The sequence below is a fragment of the Scyliorhinus canicula genome, chromosome 15, assembly GCF_902713615.1.
Source record: "Scyliorhinus canicula chromosome 15, sScyCan1.1, whole genome shotgun sequence".
Taxonomy (NCBI): domain Eukaryota; kingdom Metazoa; phylum Chordata; class Chondrichthyes; order Carcharhiniformes; family Scyliorhinidae; genus Scyliorhinus; species Scyliorhinus canicula.
The window spans coordinates 60,702,976-60,716,700 of NC_052160.1; positions in this window are offsets into that span (position 1 = coordinate 60,702,976).

The following is a 13,725-nucleotide window of genomic DNA, read 5'->3' on the forward strand; positions in this document are numbered from 1 at the left end:
CCTCATACATCCAAGATACCTCCTCTGGTAGTGATGCAGCCCTACCTACCAGCTTTATTTGAATCAGTAGTACCCACATGTCCTGTGGCCATTTCATTTGTTTAGCCACCTTCTCAAATGAAATGAAAAAGGCTTCTATCTCTTTCTTGTCAAACCTTGGCAATGCTTGGACATATGTAAATAGATCCCCACCAAGCCTTCGACTTTGACGCTCTTTCTCACTATCCTCATCACTATCATCCAACTGTACATTTCCCTTTACGTCTGCCAATTTTAACTGACTGTCATATTTCATGCCCATTTTCTGAAGTTCAAACTCTCTCTCTTTATCTTTTTCCCTGATCTGTATCTCCCTTTCTCTTTCTTTTTCTTCTGCTCGAGATATTCTTTCTTTTCTCCTTTCTTCTCTCTCTTTTTTCCCCTCTCTCTCTCTCTCTCTCTCGTTTATTCAAGCTGCTTTAATTCTTTCTCATGTTCCATTTGTTTCATTTGTAACTGAATTTTTGCCATTTCCAATGAGTCAAACTGTATCTCAGGTAATTTTAAATGCTTCGTCACCACCATAATTACCTCATATTTTTGCATTTTGTCAGGTAATCTTAATTGCAATGTTTTTGCCAAATCTAAAAGTCTGTTTTTAGTCTCTGTCCATAATGTACTGCGTGTGACCGTCTCCACCCCCAAAAACTTCAGAGCCTCTGAAAGAGCCATTGTCCACAACACACTCCCCATTTAAACTAGAATACCACACCTGATAAGCAACCACAATATGCTCATCCCTCACTGTCTTTAAGTTCACTTAGCCAATCCAATAGATAGACTTTTATCCCAGACGAGCCCCCAATTTGTTATGGGCCAAGGTTTAGAGAACCCCAAAGTGTATCATGGAGTTCACCTGACCCACAACTTTTAATAGATTGTGGTATGGGGAGCACACGGCCCACTCTACAGGTGTGGTACAGCAGAAATCGAAACGTATTTTTTTAAGCAATACAATGTTTATTCTATGAACTCAAGTTAACCTTTTTAAAACATACAGTGAACACCTTAGCAACCATCAATTCAAATGCAACCCACAAAGAATACAACACTAAGTAATCCTTCTTTCCTTTTAACATCCATAAGACATTAAAAAAAACTTTTAACAGAAGCACATCAGGTTTAAATTCACTACCGACAACAGTTATCACTCTGAATTTATCGAATGATCAAGAGATAGTCTTTACATGGCAGAGAGAACAACAGTACAACTGCTTTGGTTGGCTTCAGCTCCAACACTAAAATGTAACCAAAAAAACAGACACACCCAAGCTTTTTTCAAAATGAAACTAAAACTTTTACAGATGCACCATAGAACGCATCCTGTCAGGCTGCATCACAGCCTGGTATGGCAACTGCTCGGCCCAGGACCGCAAGAAACTTCAGAGAGTCGTGAACACCGCCCAGTCCATCACACAAACCTGCTTCCCATCCATTGACTACATCTACACCTCCCGCTGCCTGGGGAAAGCGGGCAGCATAATCAAAGATCCCTCCCACCTAGCTTACTCACTCTTCCAACTTCTTCCATCGGACAGGAGATACAAAAGTCTGAGAACACGCACGAACAGACTCAAAACAGCTTCTTCTCCGCTGTTACCAGACTCCTAAATGACCCTCTTATGGACTGACCTCATTAACACTACACTCCTGTATGCTTCATCCGATGCCAGTGATAATGTAGTTACATTGTATATGTTGTGTTGCCCTATTATGTACTTTCTTTCATTCCCTTTTCTTCCCATGTACTTAATGATCTGTTGAGCTGCTCGCAGAAAAATACTTTTCACTGTACCTCGGTACACGTGACAATAAACAAATCCAATCCAATCAAAGCAGAGTCAGAGCTCAGCTGCACCCACACTCTGACATCACTGCAGTAATAAACACCCATTTCTTAAAGGTACACCCACTACAGTTATTCTATAAAAAAACACCCATTTCTTAAAGGCATTCTCACATGATAGTAGTATGGCTCAGAGAGAACTCTGGGCATATAGCCAGAATTCGGTTTTGAGCAATTCATTAATTTGCCAAATTTCTAGGAATTCTTTACTGGTTAATGGTTGGGGAGAATATTTTAAAATCCGTATCGACTATCGTTTACCGAAGGAGGGCACTTTGAAACGAATAGCCTCTGTGTCACCTTAAAGTGATGAAGAGAATGCTTCACAGCTCCAGGGTCCCAGGTTCGATTCCCGGCTGGGTCACTGTCTGTGTGGAGTCTGCACGTCCTCCCCGTGTGTGCGTGGGTTTCCTCCGGGTGCTCCGGTTTCCTCCCACAGTCCAAAGATGTGCGGGTTAGGTGGATTGGCCATGCTAAATTGCCCGTAGTGTAAGGTTAATGGGGGGATTGTTGGGTTACGTGTTACGTGGGTTTAAGTGGGGTGATCATTGCTCGGCACAACATCGAGGGCCGAAGGGCCTGTTCTGTGCTGTACTGTTCTATGTTCTATGTTCTATGTTCTAGAATCACTGACTGGTAATATGAAATGGATCATAAACCTCACTAGCATCTGGAGGATGGGGCTGCTGCCCCATTCATGATACTGAGAGTAAGGCAGGTCTTTCACCTCATGCATCAAATCCCGGCAACGTGAATACCAGTCACAAATCCCACTTCATCAATCTAATCACTGTTTGCGCCAAGTCTCAGCTGAATGGCAGTGCAGCAAGGTAAATGAGCTGGGGCTGCTGCCTCTGAATCGGTGCAAGTGTATGACTCCTGAAGACTTGGAGCATCGCTTCATCTGAACTCAGGTTGAATGTGAGCATCAGCAGACGTTTGGGTCGCCTCCTAAGACCTTTCAGCCACAGTACACCGAGGGGCTGGAAAGGGTATAGAACTACTCAGGCTGAATGGCTCACATTGAATGTACGGAGTGAATATTACATGTATCACAATTGTATTGAAACATCTTAGTAAGCTATCCATGTAGAAAATCTGAATATCATTGCACTTTCTGTGTTGGCCATTTTGAAATGTTTTGTAGTGTTCTTTTATGAATAAAGTATGCTTTTTAAAAGAACAATTCTAATTAAGGGGCACTTTAGCATGGCTAATCCACCTGCCTGCACAACTATGGGTTGTGGGGGTGAGACCCGTGCAGACATGGAGAGAATGTGCAAACTCCACACGGACAGTGACCCAGATCGAACCCGGGTCCTCAGCATCGTGAGGCAGCAGTGCTAACCATTGCACCATCGTGCCACCTAATAAAGTACACTTTTGAAACACGCAAAGTTAGCAGACTGATAAAACATAACCAAGCCCCTCATCCAACGCCCGCACACCGGGCACTTTTTAATTCAATGAGGTTCAGGAAGCAGTGATCAGGAATGGGAAACCCTGGCTGATGATCCTTTCCACAACCCAGGGTCACTGAGGCCACTTTTAAGATCTCATTGGCATCAAGCTGGGAGCTGCTGTCTCAGTTCAGACTGAGAATCAAACAGTGGCCTCTACAACTCAGTTACAAGCTACCTTCCCTAAGTGGTTGTGGGGGGGAGGAGGGGGGTGGAAATGCGCAGCTTCTAATGGCTAAGAAACTGAGAGTTATGCTAAGCCGTGTGCTGCACAACATGTTGTTGGAACGAAGCCATGTATACAGGGTTGAAACAATAGACATATTCATTGGTGTTTGTACTGGCTATAACTAAAACCACAGCTATATAATGTATGGAATATCATTATATGTACAAGAATTGGCCAATATCCGGTGTCTGCAGGCTAAGAAATGGTGACACCCAATACCACCCACTGGTGTGAGGTAGATCTCTGTTTTCGATCTCTGTCTCACATTTAATACCTGTTACTGTATCCGATTCCTCTAATTAATTCTCACCTAGGTCTGTGAGGATGAATGGATTCTGTCATTCAATCTCTAAACCCCAGGCCAGCAGAGACAATTGGCTACAATTTTTGCTTTATTTCTTTCAGTACTCTAGTACTCTATCTCTGTTTATAGAACTTCAAATTATATTGCTCCTTTTTAAATTCCATTTATCAACCTTCATGCAAACCAGGGAACTAGATATTTTAATCTCTCGGTTGCTCTGTTCATTCAACATCCTTCACCCTCTTTACATTTAGTACGGACGTCCACACGATGTGTAGTGGTGTCAGTAGAGTGTTTGCGCGGGCTTTAAGCAGATCGCCATTTTGCCTCTTTGAGCAACACCCTTAATAAACCTCTCAACGTGTTTTACAAGAATCCTGAGTGTGGGCACCTCCATACCTTTTCTCTTTGCGGCAACAAAGAAACATAACAGGAGAGAACACCGGCAACGAGGATTTAGAGTCGGAAGGAAACTTGTGACGAGGATTGAGGCAGAAAAATCGCTGGAAAGAAGATTTTTGTTGACTAACCGTCGGATGGTATCGGGAGCAACGGAAGATGCTCATGACCGGACTCGCTCGCGCGCACAGATGTTGGGTGAAACACAGTTTGCACCAACAACTGTGAGTAAGAAGACCGATGGTCGGGGAAGACATGCTTGCCATGAAGTGAGCATGGTCTGGGCTGCAGGGACTGCGTATGTGGCAAAGCTAGACGGGCTGTGGGGAACAGGGATTTTGAAGTCTGCTGACTCTGCAAGGGCCACTACTCAGGCGAATAGTCCAAATACTCAGGCATAAAAGGGGAAAGATTTCCTTATTGCTTGTTCAAAGGATTATTTGTGCCATACTTTTCAACATCGTCAGAAGGGAAAAAGTGTCAACCTGAGGAGCCAGGATCCAAAAGATGTCAGGAGAAACGGGAACCATGGATGGATTTGATGAGGATTATGAAAGATGGAATTCATATGAGAAAAGATTCCAATTGTTTTTAATCTGCTAACCAAAGGGCCTAAAGGTCACATCATTTCTCAGCATAGTTGGCCATATGATGTTTATGCTGCTATAGAGTCATGTTCATCCAGCAAAATCTGGAACCAATCCTTCAGTGAATTAATAAAAAATTGAGAGAGATATTTCTCCCGTAAACCATTACTGATTGCAGAAATGTTCAGATTCCACTGCTGTAGTCAGGAAGAAGCCGAAACCATTTTACAGTTAATAGTGTCTTTAAGGATATTTACTAGATATTGTAGCTTTGGTACAACACTGGATGATACTCTTCAAGACAGACTGGTTTGTGGGTAACACAGTGAGGCAATTCAAAGGAAGTTGCTTAGTGAACGTGTTTGAACTCTGAAAGCTGCTGTGAAAGTTACCACATCTCTGGAGCTTGCTACGAGACAAGCTTCGAAATAGGGGTTGGAGCGAAGGTCCGCAAAATGGATACTTCAAGGAGCAAAACTGCAAAGGTGCACGCATGTCACCATTGTACACAGGTTAGACATTCAGCAGAGGAATGCTGGTGTACATTAAATACTTGGAAGAATTGTGATAAGAAGGGCCACATTGCCAAAACGTGTGAGGCTCAGAAAACCTCTTTTGCACCAAGAAAGCGCAAGAAGAACAATATAAGTAAACAATCTAGAAGTATTTATAAATTACTGGATGAAGCTCAGGATCACTCAAAGGACAGTGAAGCAAAGCTACAACAAGAGCTGAAGCTCTTGTCCTCAGTGCTGTAGGCAGCAGTGCTAACCACTGCGCCACCGTGCCACCCTAATCTCTTTCTACTTTTATTGGAAACACAATGGCAGAATTTTATGCTGCTTGGGCGGGCACATGCCTGACCCAGAAGCACGTTAACTCACGCAAAAAGGCTTTGGGCCTGCACCCCAACATCAATGTGCACTTGCGCAATGTTTTAGTCAGTGGGCACATATCAGCGAAGAAACCACACCTGCTGATAATCAAATGGGAAACCTCACTGATTAAGGACTCAATTGAACACAATTTTACGTGTCCCGCCTGCTTTTATGATTGGCCAGCCGGTCTTTATGTTTTAACTTCAACCTAGGGCAACATGGTGGCAGAGTGGTTAGCACTGCTGCCTCACGACGCCAAGGACTCGGGTTCGATCCCGGCTCTGGGTCACTGTCCATGTGGGGTTTGTACATTCTCCCCATGTTTGTGTGGGTTTCGCCCCCACAGCCCAAAGATGTGCAGGGTAGGTGGATTGGACACACTAAATTGACCCTTAATTGAGAAAAAAAATATTTAGGTACTCCAAAATGTTTTTTAAAAGAGGACATGATGCCTCTTGTGATTGAATGGCCAGTGGGCACTCACCATCGAGCTTCACAAAAGGATAGTGGGATGGCGTGTCCATTGTCTATGAAAACAAACCCCAGCAAGGAGTCATCACAGAGAGGGAATCGGGGGTGGGGGTGGGGTGGAGAACTAGTGGAGAATATGCTTCCCTTCTTCAACAGATTTCAGAGCACTGGTCAGTGGGATAACACTGGACAGTTTTAGGGACGTTAACCGTAACAGAAGCTGTGCACACCTCACCAGGAATGTGCACTGGCAGCAAAAGCTCCCACCGGACGTCGGTGGGAATGTGGATTCAATACTGACCTGCTCCACGCACTGACAAAAAGCCTTGGAGCCAGAGAACCTTTGGAAACTATCCCGTGACCCTCCCATTCACTGGAAACCCGTTAAACTCGGACGTGATAATCAAAGATGACTTCTTATTTGGCCAAGTGCTTCTTCCCCCCCCCCCCCCCCCCCCCCCCCCGCCCAATGAAGGTTGTTTGAAGTTGATACATGTCTCTGATTTGAGCCAGAGATTCTGACTTTCCATCCCATTGCGAATATTAATCAAGGCAAGCAAAAATATGATTTCAATAAAATAAATATTTCAAACCAAGAGAACTGTGGACTGTGACTCAGCCAAGGAATCTGTCTAATATCTACATGAGATAAATGTGGCTTATGCTATTGATCCTCCTGTCTTTCTAGCTGTTGGTTTGCAGCATTTCCATACCGAAAGGGGCTTGAAGCCTGCTTCAATCTCACAGAGAATGAACATATTATTACTGACTATAAAGAGATAAGTTTTAAATATGTTGCAGACATTGCTGAACTGTATTCGAGATTATTGGCGAGGGGAAAGAAGGCTTTAAAGTAAAATGAAAGCCACAATTTCCTTCATATCCCTGAACCCTCTGCTGTTCTGCATCAGTTACTGCTGTGCAGCTTAAACATCACAGAGAGAAGCTGAAAATCAGTTTTTTTTCCCAAACCGCATATTTGTGCTCTGTGTGGCAGCATATATTACAAGAAAGGACTCCGGCTTCACTTCCTGCTCTGTATTGAGTTAGCTGATCTCCGTCAGAAAATGCTGAACAGAATCGGGAAGCCCGGGGAGTATCTGTGGCAGGAACAGACTATCTCCCATTTCATATAGGCCGGCTCTTTTGTTGGGGCTGGAAGAAATTACAACTGGATGAAATTTTTAAAATACGGAACAGGAGAAGGGAAGGAGCGAAGAGAGGAAGATAAAAACAGAGAGGAAGATGAATAGCATCAGCTACGAAGTGGAGAGGAGGAGATGGTCGCAAGGCTGAAACGATAGAGAGACAGAAAGAGGAAAGAAAATAAATTGCATTTATATGGCACCGCAGGAAGCCTCAAAGCATTGAGCAGCCACTGTGATACATCGCAGTGCAGTCACTGCTACCGTGTGGGAAATGAGCAGTCAGTTTGTGAACAGCAAGCTCTCACACACAAAGATGAAATAATTAAAGGCACCCATACGAACTGTGGCCCGAAGTTCACAGTGGGCAGTCAGCAGAGTGCGCAGCTGCATGGCTGCCCTGCAGGCCGTGGCAATGGTGCTCCGTCCCTGTCTACCCTGACCCCAAAGCCCACCCCCCACCCCCCGACTCCCCTCCTAGTCCTCCGGCCAGTGGCACAACTGTCAGCACACTATGGTGATGTTGGACACTTTCCGTAACCCCTCTTGCTCCCTCAGCAGCCACGGTGCCTGCTTCACGATTTTTAAAAATACAAGTGAACCTCGCCGTTGGGAATTCACCCCGGTAGAAGGAGAGAATTACGGAGGCTCCGGATAACACCGCGACAGGCTGGCTAATGGGCCGGATTCTCCGAGCCTCCGTGCTGCAGTCGCGCTCAGCGTGAGGGCGGAGAATGGCGCGTCAAACCCGCGATTGGGTCCGTAGCCTTCCCGCGATTTTCCGGGTTCTGAAGAATCACCGCCAATCGTGCGTGCACAGTCGATGCGGCGCCGGTCGGGGGCCATTGAAAGAGGCCCCCGTGGCGATTTTCCGCCGACAACAGGCTGAGTTCCCGCCGGCATGGTTCACTCATAGTTTCACTCGGCGGGCACTCGGAGTGGCGTCTGTGGACGGGGGGATCCGTCACTCTGGGGAGGGGCAGGGCCTCCAGGCGGCCAGGCTCGCGATCTGCGGGGGGGGGGGGGGGGTCCGACTATATTGTTGGGGTCGGCCCGCCGTGTGGGTCTGCCATGTTGCACAGGGCTGCCGTGCGCAAGAGCGGACCCGCGGCCGGAAGTGCAGGGCCCCGTATCGGCAGCCGGAGCTGCGTGGGCTACTCTGGGGCCCTGCGAGTCTCCTTCAAAATGGAGAATCATTCTGGAATTTCCAGTAAAACGTCCAGAGTGATTCGCACCAGTTTTCTCGTGGGCGTGGAGACATAGCCCCATTATCAGAGAATTCCACCCATGATATGCCAACAGCATTTACTGTACATGCATTCTGGAATGCATTGACGCCGCTGTTGAGGCAACGGAGAATTGTAATTTGGCTTGAAACCGGCCCCCGCCAGGATTTCGGCACCAAACCCGATTCTCCCCTAAATCACGTTTTACAATTCCAATGTCAGCTGACTGAGAATCCCAGCCGAGAACTTTCTCCCCTAAAGGGATCTAATAGAATGGCAGATCAGGAGGGGGCTGAATGGCCTATTCCTCTTCCTATGTCAGGAAACGCTTTCTATTATAACCTGCCTGCTTACCATTGGCTGGAGACTAATGACAATCCCACAATCCTATGGGAGTATGAGCTTCCCCAATGAGAGGGGGCGGAGAAATCATTAGCAGATTCCCTGCATAAATAGAGCTGGCCAGTTTGGAATCAGCAGAGAGAGAGGAGTAAGCAGCAAGGGAAGTTGTTGCTGCTGTTGTATATATATGTTATTGTAAATAAATGTTATTTCTTTGTATCCTAAAAACTCATGCTGGATTCTTCGTGGCTCTCACAAAACTTTCTAATTCATAATGACAAATAAAGGAATCAAGCGTATTCTATGTTGATACATGAAGATACAATAAAGCCAGTTGTCAAATGCACTGGTTAAAGGTGAAACCAGGCAGGTTAACTGTTGGCTCAGTGTATTGGGAGTAGCTCAGCTCCGAGAGACTGCCACAATTGAAGTCAGTGCCCTACGATTGGGTTAGGGTGAAAGCAACTTGGATTCCTGCTCCAGACTGCAATCCTTTTCTCAGAAACTCTGCGCATATCAATATGAGTACAGGATCAAATTTGCTGTGATGCCCCTGTGGTCGAATAGGCAGTCAGTGCTTGCTGCCTTAATTGAACAGGAAACATTTTAAACATTAGGGGCTGGTGCCCCTTATGGGAATGAGTTTCAATGTGAATGTGTTTTAAAAGTAATTCCCCTGGATGGTCTTCTGACACCTCGAGAACATACTGCAGTTTTGAAAGCGAGGGTGGTGGGTTGAGTGAGCCGGCAAGCCGCTCATCTCCAATTAATTGACCATTAAACATTTTAAAGAGACTTTTTCCTACCTGGAGAGGGCCGGCAGGAAATTTCCTATAGAGTGAATGTGAACTGTGAACACTCTAGTGTAGTACCAGCCTGGCAAGGGCACCGGGAGGAGGCATAAAGTAATATCACTGGTGAATTAAAGAGTTGAAAAATAAAGAATTATTGAAACACAGGAGAAGCAGCGCAAGTCAAAGTATGTTGTGACTGACCATTTTGAGGTCCAGATGCTTGATGACACCATGAGGCATCTGGCATTCTTGCCTGTTCCATTCTGAAAGGTGTTATGGGCTAGGGTTTAGAGAACCCCAAAGTGTATCATGGAGTTCACCTGATCCACAACTTTTAATAGATTGTGGTATGGGGAGCACACGGCCCACTCTACAGGTGTAGTACAGCAGAAAAGGACAGGTATTTTTAAAAACCAAAACAATGTTTATTATATGAATGCAAGTTAACCATTTTAAAAACAAACAGTGAACATCTAAGCAACCATTAATTCAAATATGACCCCAAAGACTTCTGCATGAAGTAATCCTGTAAGCTGTCCTTTTAACATCCAAAAGACTTAACAAACCTTCAAACAGGAGCACATTAGGTTTACATTCACTACTGAGAGCTTTTACAATTCTAGGTTCACCAAATGATCTTTGGATGGCAGAGATCAATGGTATAGCTCTTTGTTTAAACTTCAGATGCAGCTCACTGAAAAACACACACACCCAAGCTTTTTCTCAAACTGAAAATAAAAGCAGACGTAGAGCTCAGCTCCACCCACAATCTGACATCACTCTAGTAACATGAGCAGCTACATTTCTTAAAGGTACATTTCTTAAACACCCATTTCTTAAAGGTACTCTCACACGACACCTTTCCCCCAAGAAAAAAACCCCATCAACTTCAAGATGGTTTCATTTATCACCTTTGCACTATCCTTTAAGAAATGCACACAGCAAATATACTTGTTCATTTAAAAAAAAACACACGCAAACAGGTATAATAATATAGTCAATTCTTCCCGTTCTTCTTCCTCCAACTGAAATCCATCTCGATTAACAGTCTCTTTGAACAAGAAGGTCTCTGCACGATCCGTCCATTCCTTTACGCCTCGGCATTTCTGTTTAAAGTCAGATACTTTAGTTTAATCTGATCACAGAGTCCCTTGCAATTCTCCAACACAGGAGCATTGGTTATCACAGCTTTCAGGCAGTCAAATGCCTGTTGAAAGTCGCTGTCCATTGAAACATTCGACGTTTCTTCAGCAAGTTCATCAGTGGAGCAATCCATTGCAAAACCATTGCACAAATGTTCGATCAAATCCACTCATGCCAAGAAATCGCATTATTTCCCTTTATCTCAAGGGTATGGAAACTCCTCAGGGAAAGTGACTTGGGCTTTTCCAACTTCAATTTTGGCTAGGTTTATCACCAAACCCGTTTCCTGAAGTCGATCGAATAACTCCATCAGATCTATTAAATATCTGTCCATGTCTGGCTGAAAATTACCAGATCGTCGATGTATACCGCACATTGGGTAATCCTGAAACAACTTTGTTAGTTAACCGGTGAAATGTGGCTGGTGCGTTTTTCATGCCAAATGGCAGAACCTGGAATTGGTATATACCATCTGGAGTCACAAAAGCTGAAATCTCCTTCACCCTTTCGGTTAAAGGTACCTGCCAGTAACCTTTAAGTAAATCCAATTTGGAAATAAAAGCGGATTGTCCCACTTTCACAATGCAATCCTCCAAATGTGGGATAGGATAAGAGTCGGTTTTTGGAACTGCATTAACCTTTCTATAGTCCACACATAATCGTTGGGTACCATCTGGTTTAGGTACCATCACTATGGGTGAGCTCCATTGGCTGCAACCCACTTCAATTATGCCACTTTTAAGCATACTTTCAATCACTTTGTTAACCTGTGCCAATTTTAAAGGGTTAAGTCTGTATGGATGTTGTTTGATTGGAACAACATTTCCCACATCTACATATGTATACATCGCGTACAGCCATTTTAGTACCTCCCAATTTATCTCCACAAACTTGCCCACGTGATATCAATAACTCTTTCAGGTCAGTTTGTTTTTCCTCTGCATGGTAACTCAACAATTTATCCCAATTGTTAAGAAAATCTCGTTTTCCAATTTACTTTGAGGTATGTCAAATTCACAGTCATCTGGATTTGGTTCGTCACTTTGAGTTAGAATCATTAAAACCTCCTCCTTTTCCTCTCCTTCCCTTTCAAAGTACCTTTTAAGCATATTCACATGACACACTCGGTGAGTTTTCCTTCTATCTGGTATTTTTACCACATAATTCACCTCACTTAATTTCCTTTCAATTTGATAAGGTCCACAAAACCTTGCTTTTCAAGGTTCACGTACCACTGGTAACAACACTAAAACTTTATTTCCACTGGCAAAACTACGAACTTTGGATTTCTTGTCCTCTACACATTTCATCACATTTTGTACAACTTTCAAATGCTGTCTAGCCAATTCACCTGCTCTATTTAATCGTTCCCTAAAATTTGACACGTAATCCAAGAATAGAATTTCCGATTTCTCACCCACCAATTTTTCCTTAATCAATTTAAGTGGTCCTCTTACTTCATGACCAAAAATTAGTTCAAAAGGACTAAATTTGGTTGACTCATTAGGTGCATCCCTAATTGCAAACAGTACAAATGGAATTCTTTGATCCCAATCCTCTGGATAATCTTGACAATCAGCCCTCAGCATTGGCTTTAATGTCTGATGCCACCTTTCTCACGCTCCCTGGTTCTATTCTGGATGGTACGCAGTTGATTTAAATTGTTCTATTCCTAAGATATCCATAACGTCTTTGAATAACTTTGAGGTAAAATTTAATCCTTGATCCGATTGTATTTCTGTGGGTAGTCTATATCTAGTAAAGAATTTAAGTAACTCCTCCACAATCTTTTTAGCTGTATTATTACATACTGGAATGGCCTCTGGAAACCTAGTAGACACATCCATTATAGTAAAAAGATATTGATTCCCACTTTTTGTTTTAGGAAGCGGACCTACGCAATCAATTAAGACCCTTGTAAAAGGTTCCTCAAATGCTGGAATGGGTATTAAGGGTGCTATTTTATCACTGCTTGAGGTTTCCCTATCACTTGACATGTGTGACATGATTGCCAAAATTTAATGACATCTTTATGTAGTCCAGGCCAATAAAAATGTTTCTTGATTTTAGCTTGAGTTTTCCTTATCCCCAAATGACCTCCCACTGGTACCTCATGTGCAACTTGGAACTCCTCCTTTTGATATCCTACCAGCAATACCAGTTGATGAGCTTCTGCCCACTTTTCATCCACCTGCATATGTAATGTTCTCCATTTTCCCATCAAGACATCACTTTTACTGTAATAACACTCTGGTATACACGCAGATTCCTCTTCCGTATATGCTTTCTGATACATCCGTTTTATTTTTAAATCTTTCTGTTGTAACTCCACCAATTTTCCGGAACTAAAAATACGGCATCATCCTCCACCTGTTCTTGTTCTTTTTCAACCACCTGATCAAAAATTGTTTCTGATAATTGCACTTCAACATCATCTTCACTCTTTGATTTCACCTCTCGTCTTAACCTGTGACTTTGCGACCTTGTTACGACACAATCCAGAAAAATCCCAGGATATGCGTCCTACAACACTTTAACAAACCCCACTGTCTTATCCTGTTTTACCAGATCAGCCTTCCCAGTGCTTTTCTTCAACCACCAACACTGTGACTTTACGTGGCCTACTTTATTACAGTGAAAACATTTGAAATGTTTCATTTCTCTTCCACCCCCTGGATTTCTTTTTTAATCTGAGGTACACTCGCCTTATCATCTTCCATCAGATCATCTTTACCTTTGCCACTTGAGTATTTCTCATGTCCCCAATTTTTATCCCTCACAGGCTGAAACTGATGTTGGAAACCAAGCTTTGATTTATGAACTAATTCATTTAAATCTGCCATTTCTGCTGCTAACTTCGCA